This window comes from Panthera tigris, chromosome C1 (assembly GCF_018350195.1).
Source record: "Panthera tigris isolate Pti1 chromosome C1, P.tigris_Pti1_mat1.1, whole genome shotgun sequence".
Taxonomy (NCBI): Eukaryota; Metazoa; Chordata; class Mammalia; order Carnivora; family Felidae; genus Panthera; species Panthera tigris.
Window position 1 is genome coordinate 56905082 of NC_056667.1, and position 11820 is coordinate 56916901.

The following is an 11820-nucleotide window of genomic DNA, read 5'->3' on the forward strand; positions in this document are numbered from 1 at the left end:
AGATTTTTTCCTATTGCAATAATTGGGTTTAAAAGTTCTGCTTTTGTTGTCTTCATCTAGAATAGAATGAAAGGAAGGAAAAAAAATAAGAATGAATAAAAGCAAGAGGGTGAAAGGAGAGAGAGAAAGAAAGGAAAGAGAGAAAGTGAGGAAGAAAAGAAATAATTATGAAATTGTTCAGATTTATCATTTTATCAACATTAAATATAAATTACCCAGAAAACGAAGTCTTTCTTCACTATTTAACACAGAAGACACATAATCTGTAGCTATTTTATGACACATGAGAACAATCAGCAAAGCTGAAAAGCAGGCTCTTTCTCAGCACCAATTCCCTTGTACCAGCTAGAGATTATTTTCAGACAAAATCTAAATACTTTATTTCATTATCTGTAGGCATAAAAAATACTACATGTATGACATGAAAATAAATGTTCTTCTCCAGTTCACTAATTCTGCAATAAAAACCCTGTGATTCTATTAGCAAAATATTCCCAAGCTGGTGGATAGAGGTCTTGGGGAATAGTACAGATGCTTGTTTATCAAATTAATCGTGCTTAGAAATTAAGAAGCTGTTGAAGCACAGTGATTATTTAATATGCATAGCTTCTTCAGTAGAAAGGGGGGGATAGTCTCTAGTCTCTTAAAAGAATAGTTTGAGTTTGAGAAAATATTTTGTTAAAAAGTAAAAGAAGGAAAAGTTTCCTCCATATAGTACAATAGGGCTTTTATAAAATAACTTTGCAGCATTCTGGAATTATAGAATTTGTAACACAAAGAACTAATTCTTTTTTTATAACTTGCAACTTTTATCCTGTGAGATTTTCATAGCAGAGCTTATCATTGGTAGTTACCACTAGTAAAGTATATTGCTATATCCCTGTTTTCTTCAACAAAATATACTATTAAAAAAAGGAAAGAAGAAAAACAGTTAAAATAATTGGATTATGGTAAGGTTGTCTATTTAGCATGTTGTCTAAAATGTCCCACTTATGAGAAAGTGATTTCCAATTATTTATTGAACGTGTAGTCCAGGGTTCTACAGAGACATAACTAAAAGAGGGAAAAATCATAGACCAGAAACAAAATAATCAATGTTCAAATAAGAACCATACTTGCAGGAAACTCATTTATTTATCCCTTCATTTGTCAAATATTTATTAAGCTCTTTTTCCATTGAAGCCTCTGTGCTTGATGTCTCTGGCACCTGGCAATGCCAGTGTCCTTGTGGATGGCCATATGTAATGGCTTTATAATCTGAAAACCAGGGATTAATTCTTTTAACCTTTATCATCTATGTAGTGATATGTAAATTGCTTAATCATTGCTGAGACTGGTTTTTATCTGCAAAATAGAAGTGATAGCAGATGCATCATATAAGTTCATGAGAATTAATTGAGATATTATTCATAAATGCCTGGCAGAGCATCTGATCCAGAATTCAGCAGTTCTTAGACTCTGTGCTAAAATAGAAAAAAATTAAGGATAATTACATGCCTAAAATTCCTTTCATTTGACTTTTCCTCTACCAGATGAGTTTAAGTGACCGAAGACTAAACTCTGTACATGGATATAAATTTTTGAGGAAATGTGAAAAATTTTGGCATGCAAATTAATCAAATAAGGCTGGAGACATGTGTGAATCTATGTCATAAAAATATTTATGTAGAGGTGTATGCCAAGATAATTTAGAAACTTCAAATTTTTTATTATACAAGGATAAATAAAAATGCCACTTATTTTGTTTAAAATACTTTACTATTAAACATACCTCAAGTTTAAATTTTTTTTCTTAATGTTTTTTATTTATTTTTGAGACAGAGACAGAGCATGAGCAGGGAAGGGGCAGAGAGAGAGGGAGACACAGAATCGGAAGCAGGCTCCAGGCTCTGAGCCATCAGCACAGAGCCCGATGCGGGGCTCGAACTCACAGACCGTGAGATCATGACCTGAGCCGAAGTTGGATGCTCAACCGACTGAGCCACCCAGGTGCCCCAAACATACCTCAAGTTTAGAGTGTTTTAAAACATATATTCAAATTTAAAGACAATTAAGTAAAGAAATAACTAGAAATCACAACCCAAGTTAGGAGATAACATGATTAGTATTTTGAAAGCTTCCTCTGTACCACTTGTGTGTCTATTCTCAATCACACCTGCCTCATTCACCTCAGGAAGAAAACATCATTTTAATTTTTGTGCTAATCAGCCCTTTAAATTTCTTTATGGTTTTTGTCATATATATAGGTAACTCTAAAGAAAATATAATTAATATTTCCTATTTTTAAATTTTTAAATGATATAATCATACTGTGGTGGGTCTGTGATATATTGCTACAAACATTACATTTGGGGAATTGGGTTACCCCAGTTTACAGCTATAGTAAATTTATTTTCACTGCTGAATAATACTGTATCAATATAACACAATTGTTAATCTATTTTACCATTTATCAACATTTAAAATACTAACATTTATTTTCTTTTGCAAATATTGCTGCCTTATAAATTATCTTCTTTTGTACTTGTGCAGGATTTTTCTCTACTATGTATACCAAGAAGCAGAATTGTACCTGTTCAACTTTACTATACACTGGCAAACTCTCTTCCAAAGTGTTTGCGACAATATTCACTTCATGAACAGTGGATGAATATTCTCATTGCTCCTCATTCTTGCCAACACTGTGCTGTAAAATGAGGAGTTATTGAGACATCAGTGCACTTGTGGGTTTGCTAACGAGTCCATACATCTTTTCATGTATTCAAAGGTCATTCATGTACCTCTTCTATGAAATGTGTTTTTGTGATTTTTGTTCAACTTTAATTGGGTGTTTCCTTTTTTTACTTATCGATTGATTGGTAGGGTAATAATCCTTTGTTGGCCGTATGTGTTACTGAGAATTTTCTCAATTCTTACCTTGTATTTTTTGTCTTTACGGAGTCTTGTGATGATCAGAAGTTGTTCATTTTAATCTAATAATATGTTTTATCAATCTTTTGTTTTATGATTTGCATTTTCTGGTTTTTGTTTCTGTCCTGAGGTCATGAGTGTCCTATAATAATTATTAAGGTTTCTATTCCTATTTAAATCTATCTGGAATTGATTCTTTGAATGATGTAGAAAGCTAACATGTCATTCCCCCACCCCTCAATGGATAAACAATGATCTAAAATAATTTGTTTTCACTTATCTGAATTGACATGCACTTATCTGCATTGACAAATATGTCATAAATTAAATTTTCGTATATAGATAGAATATTTATGGTTTTTCTATTCTCTTACATGTGTCTAGAATTCTATATTGGTTTGAGCCAATACCATACTATTAAAATAATCTTAGCTTCGCAGTAATTTTTGTTATAGAAGAGAAAATCTTCTTCAGGGCTATTTTTGATCCTTTACTCCAAATAAGTTTTTTTGTAGTTTTATGGTTTTATTAACACAAATACGACATGCACATAAACTGTCTGTCTATATATTTTTATCACTGCACAAGTGGGTATTGGGATTGGGCTAGGCAGCTGGGCTGCTCTTTCCACGGTGGCTCTGCAGTTCTTGAGGGAAACGTTGTGAACAGTCTCTGTACTGTAAGATTTGTTGCACATCAGCAGCACTTCAAGTCCTTGATGTTGTGGACTAGGAGCTTCTGGAAGCCACTGGGCAGCATGTGCTTTTTCTTCTTGTGGCTCCCATAACCAATGTTGGGCATCAAGATCCAGCCTTTGAATCTTCTGCTCACCCTATCGCCAGTGCCTCGGGGTTTCCATAGTTGCACTTAATTTTGAGATATGGGTCTGACTGGTACCAGATGAGCTTCTTGATCCTCTTGGGCTTCACCGGAGGTCTGAGGGTGGCCATGATGCCGGGTAAGACATGGCTGCCACCTGTGCAGGCAGAGCCAAGAAAGAGAAAGAGAGCCCATTACTCCATGTTATTTTTAAAACTAGTTTTAAAGTTTTACAAAGATCCTGTGAAGATTTTTTTTTTTACCTTTTGACTCCCTTCACCCATTTCCACTGTGTAGAAATATGGATTAGAATTAGTGTAGTGAAAAGTGACATTTTTATTACAGTGAATCATCCCAAATGGAGAATCGGATATCTCTTCATTTTTAAATCTATAACATCTTCAAATAAGTGTTATGATCTTTTTAATAAAAGCATTACACTATTTTTTTATTCCTAGACATCATATTTTTTTCTTCCTTATGTAGTAAGTGGTTTATTTTAAATTACATTTTTTTAATCAATCATTGCTTTTATTTTGTATACTGGTTTGATATCCATTATCCTTCTTAAATTCACTTATTAACTCTAATATTTTCTCTGTGGATTCATTGGTGACTTTTAATAGTAATCCTATCATCTGCAATATTGATAGTTTTCTTTTTTTTTAATTTTTATTTTAGACAGAGAGCAAGCAGGGAAGATGGGCAAAGTGAGAGAGAGAGAGAAAGAGAGAGAGAGAGAGAGAGAGAGAGAGAGAGAGAGAGAGATTGAGAATCTTAAGCAGGCTTCAGGCTCAGCAGTGCTGCATGTGGGGTTTGATCCCACGACCCCAGGATCATGACCTGAGCCAAATCAAGAGTTGAACTGAGCCACCCAGGTACCCCTAACATTTCATCTTTAAATATAATATATGCTCTAGATATTTTTGTAGGTTCCAATCTTCCATCTTAAGGAAGTTCCAGTCTTTTTGATTTATTTGTTTTTAAGTCTTGAACAGGTTTTTTAAGACTAGTTCTTACAGATGTTAAAGCCAAAGCCTTACATGATCTGGTTCTCTATTATCTCTATCTCATTTACTACCTCATTCCCATGCACAACTCCAGCCACTTAAAATCCTTTTTATTCCTGCAACACTCCAGACATCCTTCTACTTCAGTACTTTAGTTTTGGTGAGTTCTCTACCCTTTTCCCAAGATATGTGCATGGATAACCTCTTCTTACTTCAGTCTTTGGGTTTTTACTAGAAAGCTCCTTTCTCAGTAATGCATTCTCAGGATACCGCACCTAAAATTGCAATCCTCACCCTTACTCTGACACTTACTGTATTCCTTTATCATTTTTTTATTAAAATGTATTGGTAGTATGTTATATAGTTTTTCTTTTTAATCTCTTATTAAGGAAAATTTCCCCTTGAGTAGGCATCTCTGCTTTCACAAATAAATCAACGGAGACATTACTGTGAAGCAAATTGACTTGACTCTGTCTTCTATTTTAAGTGTTTACTATTATCCTAGGCGAGCTGAGTGTTCTTTGTAAAAAGAAAAAAATACTTCAAGAAACTTTCAGTAGTATCCAAATACCTGGCGTTATTTATCTGTGAAGCTGCAACAATTTCTTCTGATTATGTCTTCTCCTACTGGGCACAAAGAATGAATCATGTTTGTCTGTTTGTTTGTTTTTGACATTCCATCTATGAGATAATGACTCTCAATTATAGAAGAATACAGTTCCTTTCCTAGTTATGATATATAGGGTAACTACAAGTTATAACATCAATTAGATTGATCAGAACCACGTTTCTATGGCTACTAGCATTCTTGAACAAAGAGATAAAATAACAAGCAGATTACTGAATGTTATGGTCTCAGTGCATTTTTTTTTCTTTTGACTATCTTATAGGTGATAACAGTTGTCCTTTATTTAGAATGGAGAAAATATGTTAAATTTTCATTTATTTGTGGGGTAGTTGCATTGTGGTAGACAAAAGCAAACGTAGTGGCTTTGTGTGGTCTTAGGCTTTTTGGTGGTTTTACTATGGGAGGAAGGATGTTAAAGAGAAAGTGGCAGACTATGGTCAGTACTGCAGATTGGTGTATGAACTCTTCCAACCAACTCCGTTTGGGAGGCTGGAAAACTAAAGACTTCTCAGCATGGCCAGGGCTAGAGTGAGGCAAGTGAGGTGCCCAGTCCCCCAAATTTAAGGATGAATTCCTGCTGAGGCTTGTGAGATTACAGGATTGTCACCGGTGAATGAGTGCTTCCTTGAACATTGTACCCTGGATGTCTCTTTTGCCCCACCTTACTTGCAATACTGGCTTCTCAGACTCCCTGACAGCTCAGTTTCACAGGTGACCTAGGTTCTTCTAAGCCAATGTGCCCTTATGAGATTTGGAAGTAAAAGTGATGCAGAATCCCCCTCCCTGGGTATTCTTCTGTGTGTACTGGTAAGCAAGGGTAAGTTTGGATTTTCCTTATTTGGTTTATCACAAGATTCAATAACTATTCTTCACATTTGCAGGCATGTAGAGGGAGAATGCAGGGAATCCATAGAACATCCACTTTCCTGGCATGAACTTAGTTGCAATAATGTTCTTCTGAAGCTAGTAGCTAGAGTGATGTCTTATGTATTCCATATCTAGAGCTGAGATGATAGTGTCTTAGAGAGTTTGGTGGCAACATCTTGATCTACAGACCTCAGCAAAGCTGGATTGAGTCTGGAGCTAGGAGCTAGAGCAGTGGCTCCCTGGCTTTGACCTCCTGATTAGACGGGCAGAAGCTTCCTTTTTGGCTTCTGTGATGGTGTTCCAGAAGTAATCCTAGATGCCTGGCCTACATCTGGTCCTCTAGCCCTTCCCACAATTGTTTTAGTACATCATTTACTTTCTGCTTATATGCTACCTGCAACAGGTCCTTGATTGATACAAATAGGGAATAAATGTTTTATTCTTTTGAGGAAAAGAAAAACTGAAATGAGTTTTCTAGTGTATCACCAGATTGACTGCAAACAGATGTTTACTGAGGAAATATTTATGTGTTTATATATTTATTTGTAATTATTCACTATATTAAACATATGTATACTAGTTTAAATTTGATAAGAATTCACTTTGGGGGCGCCTGGGTGGCTCACTCGGTTGTGTCCGACTTTGGCTCAGGTCATGATCTCACAGTTCGTGGGTTTGAGACCTGCATCAGGCTCTGTGCTGACAGCTCAGAGCCTGGAGCCTGCTTCAGATTCTGTCTCCTTCTCTCTCTGCCCCTCCCCAGCTCACACTCTGTCTCTGTCTTTCTCTCTCTCTCTCAAAATGAATAAACATTTTTAAAAAGTTAAAAAAAAAAAGAATTCACTTTGAATCCTGCCGATAAGTCAATCAATAATTCTGTCAGTTATGCGAGTGGAACTCTGCCCTAGAGTCTGAGAGATGAGATGACAAAAATAACAAAACCTCTTCCCTAAAGAATCTGTAATTGTTGTCAATTTAAAGAAAATAAATCTGGGGCGCCTGGGTGGCTCAGTCAGTTAAGTGGCTGACTCTTGACGTTGGCTCAGTACATGATCTCACAGTTCATGAGTGTGAGCTCTGCATCAGGCTCAACACTAATGGTCTGGTCTTCTCTTTCCCTCTCTGTGCCTCCCCTGCTTCTTGCTCTCTCTGTCTCTTTCAAAATAAATAAATAAATAAATAAACTTTAAAAAAATTTTAAAAAGGAAGGAAAATAAATAATTTAAAAATGATAGAAATAAGATCGCCCTCCAAAAAGTATCTATAAGGTCCAGTATATCATGATTCAGAACATTCATATGCTACGCTATCTAACCAAATATGTTAATTATAAAAAAGAGTCTATCAATTGGAAGTGGCGAGGGATTGGTCTGCCACAGCACAATGATAAAAGAAGAGTCACAAGGGCAAGAGTGTACATCCCACTGAAGCACTAGCCAGAATAGAGGGGCCTCAATAAGGGGCCTTGTAGTACTTCTAGTTTCTATCCCATTGGCAAGACCATTCTTATTATGACACAGTCATGTCAAATTATTTTAGCCTGATGCTATTACACTTCTAGTTCTTCCAATGACTCTCATTCTATTCCCATGCCCAACAAGTGAGATTCTAATTATGTTTTGGATGAAATGTACTGATAATGTTCACCTATTACCTGTTTTGTTGCAGTAGTTATACTTCTTATAATAAACTTTAATATTGGTTTTCTTCTTGCTCCATTCATCACTCTGAACTCACTTTATAGGGATCTGTTGCTACAAAATATACCACTTCTGGATTGCTTTATAAGACCAAGTTTTGAGACTGTAAACAGTGATGGTTACTGCCTGGATAATGGACAATTTACCAATGTCAGACTGTGATACCTCTTCTCAGATAATGAACGCACCTTTCCACAGGAAACAAGAAAACCAGACATTGTATAAGACCACAAGTAGAATGAAAGGTACGCTTGTTTTCCTTTCTTACAATGACTTTCACTTTTCTAAGAGCATATGAGAATCGCTCCTAGAAGTACTATTCTATTTATTTACCCATTTCATCTGAACTACTGGATTTTTAAAGTTATGTCAAAAATCCTTTTCTTGTACAAGTGTGCTGAAATCTAATTCTAATTATCCATACTATTCCAAGGTAGGATATTCATGCTGCATTTTAGATAGATGAAAATGACTGTATTTGCTATTGATTTCATTATTTTAGATTTAGCCCCCCAAATGCTTCCCAATGGTAGCTTTAACATTAAATCATTAATGCTTTCATTAAAACATTTCAGTAAGTCACGAAATTTGACTTAAACTTAAAACATTTCATATTTCTTTTTAAGCACACGGGGCTTTCCGAACAGTAAATGGCTTATAAATGCTTCTTGATAATGGTGAAACAAAGTTATTCTAACAAGAATAATATATGAATTATACCTTTTCATAATTTTATTCTGTAGCTGAATTAGAGGAAAATGAATATTTTCACTACTTAATCTTTTTAGCTTTTTAAAAAATTATTAGAATAATTTTGGTATGATTTTAACCAAGAGAAGGGGTTTATGACAGGCTTTGTAGGCAAACACTTTCCGAGCCTTTTAAAACATACCTAATCCCAGACCCTTTATAAGAACAATATAATCCCATTTAAAAATTTTCTGATTCAATAATAACATCTCATAACTTATGCTATAGTGATTTACATTTAAAAAGTACTTTTGTATCCTTTATCTAGTTGACTTTAGCTTATAAGCAAACTTCTTGGGTAGACTGGACAGTGTTATTCATTATTCTTCTCCTGCAGTTAAGCAAATGAGGTTCAGAGGATATACTGGATTTATTAGTATCACCCAGTTATTTAGTAATAGACCCAAATCTGAATTGAGGGTTTATTCTTTCTTAAATCAACTTTATTGAGTATAATTTGTAAACAATACAATTCACATGTTTGAAGTGTATAATTTGATGATTTTTGAAAATTTTTATACCTCCATGAAACTCCCCCACAATCAAGATAGGTAGCATTTACATCAGCCTGATAAATTCCTTTGTGCCCCTTTGCACACAATTCCCCGCATCACAAGCAGACACGTCCCTAGGCAATCCCTGATGTGTTTTCTGTCCCTAGAGATTGGTTTTGCCTTGTCTAAAATTTCATATAAATGAAATTTTGCAGTATTTACATTTTTATGTCTAGCTTATTTTGCTAAGCATGTATTTGAGATTCACTCATGTTGCCGTGAATCTTTGAATGCTGAAATCTTGGAATGCTAGGTAATTTCCAAGGGATGGTGTTACAATGCTTCTTTCCCTTTATTCTAGCTCTAAATAGTTTAAGGTTTTCATTCAAAACCTAAGACTGAACTTTTAAACTAATATCCTCATTTTGAGTCTCAATCATACCAACCATACTGTTTATGAAGTGCTCTTTCAAAAATACAGTTTTGTCAGCCCTTTGCCTACTACCACATCGCCCACCTCATTAGTTCTCGAGGTATGATGGTGGAATCTAAAAGGGTGGTGAGAACAAGTAGGGCCAGTTCTGCTCTGTACTCACCTCTCTGGCTTCAACCAGAATAAGCCAGTGTTTTATCTGTTTTGTTTATTAGATTTCCATGTAAACTTTTAATTTCATAAGGAAACGTTACTTGCTTAAAACTTTGAAAGTAGCTAATCTACTGGCCACCTCTGCCCCTCCAACCTGTGTCTCATCTTGAATCCCGCTCTGCAGTCATCTTTCTCTCATTCACAGATATAAGCTATGCTCTGACCACACACTGTGCCCTTAGCTCATCAGGCTCTTTCACTCTCAAGCCTTTGTTCCAGCTGCTCCATTGCCCAGAGTAGTTTTCTACTCTAAATCTCTACCCACCTAGCAAATACCTACTCATCATTAAGACTTAGAATCTAGGTATACCTTATTTATGAAGCTCCCTCGACTCCATCTCCTAAAATATAACCTAATTGTGACCCCAGTTTCCTAAAATATCACTGAAACACTGTGCTAGGAAAATAGTTTTGTGTACATGTGCCCATTTCTAGTAATTATTTCTTACCCAGTTATATGATTGCCTTGGAAGTAGCCATTCCACACAATATTGACATGACTCGATGGCCACAGTTTGTTGATATGGAGTGATTTATGACCAGAGGCTCTCACCCACTTGCTGCTACATGGGCACAGTTCATTTGTTCAGGATGGGTACATGATCCAGAATGAGCCACTCATAGTTTGTAGTTCCCATTTTTGCTTATCCTAGTTAAAGCTGAGCTTTTGTGCCAAAAGAAAACAAACAAAAAAACTCTCTCAATATATATATCAATACTGAACTGCATTTATTTGTTTTTTCAAATCTGTAATTTCCTGGACTGCTATCTTGTTTTTTTTTTTTAATTTTTTTTTAACGTTTATTTATTTTTTTGAGACAGAGAGAGACAGAGCATGAACAGGGGAGGGGCAGAGAGAGAGGGAGACACAGAATCTGAAGCAGGCTCCAGGCTCTGAGCTGTCAGCACAGAGCCCGACGTGGGGCTCAAACCCACGGACCGTGAGATCATGACCTGAGCCGAAGTCGGACGCTTAACCGACTGAGCCACCCAGGTGCCCCAGCTATCTTGTTTTTTATATCTCTAACACCCAGTCCAAAATCCTGTTATAAAATATATATTTAATAAATTTTTTAAGAGTGAATGAACAAAATGTGGGTGAACAAATATGCCTGTGGAACATAATAATCAAGATGAATTATATGAGCTAATTTAAAATTAATCAAAAATTTAAAATAACCATACATAAAATACATGGAAATATGTAGAAAAACTGTTGGGGTTCATCGTAAAGAATATTACAAAGTAGGGGCGCCTGGGTGGCTCAGTCGGTTGAGCGTCTGACTTCGGCTCAGGTCATGATCTCACAGCTCATGAGTTCTAGCCCCGCATCAGGCTCTGTGCTGACAGCTCAGAGCCTGGAGCCTGCTTCCGATTCTGTGTCTCCCTCTCTCTCTGCCCCAACCCACTCACATTCTGTCTCTGTCTCTCTCAAAAATAAACATTAAAAAAATTAAAAAAAAAAGAGTATTACAAAATAAAGGTGCAAACAAGTATATAGAAACAGGTTAAATTAGAGAACAAGTTTCAAAATTTCATAATTTCAAACTGCCATAAGGGTCTGACACTTTTAAGTCTTGCAGAGGCACCGTTCTTAATTAAACAATATATGTATTTTCAGATATGTACACTTGCACATATCCATCTCATGGAAGCCCTAAGAGAGTAAATAAAAATTGTGGAAGTAAACATATTCATAGCTGGGAAGAAAGTGGAAAAGCTACGCCTTTGCTTTTTAACACAAGTGAGGTGTGCATGCTAATTCCTTTCTGGATAGTATGTAACAGAACCCTGGTTAATGTGCCATAGCATCTTCAGAAGGAAACAGTAAAGGGGAAGTAGTAAAGATCATTTGAGGGCTAGATTTTTCCATGTCATTAAAGCATCCATGTAAATAGTAATATGAGAATGTATTCTTTTCGTTTTACCACACAGCCTTAGTGACTGCATAAACAGTACCAAGCTCTGGGTATACAAAATCAAAACAGCAAAGACC

General features: G+C 35.8%; 1 pseudogene; it reads right to left on the reverse strand.

Annotated features, from left to right (window-relative positions):
- Positions 1–3473: 3473 nt before the first annotated feature.
- LOC122240778 lies at positions 3474–3860 on the reverse strand (annotated as a pseudogene).
- Between the last annotated feature and the right edge of the window lie 7960 nt (positions 3861–11820).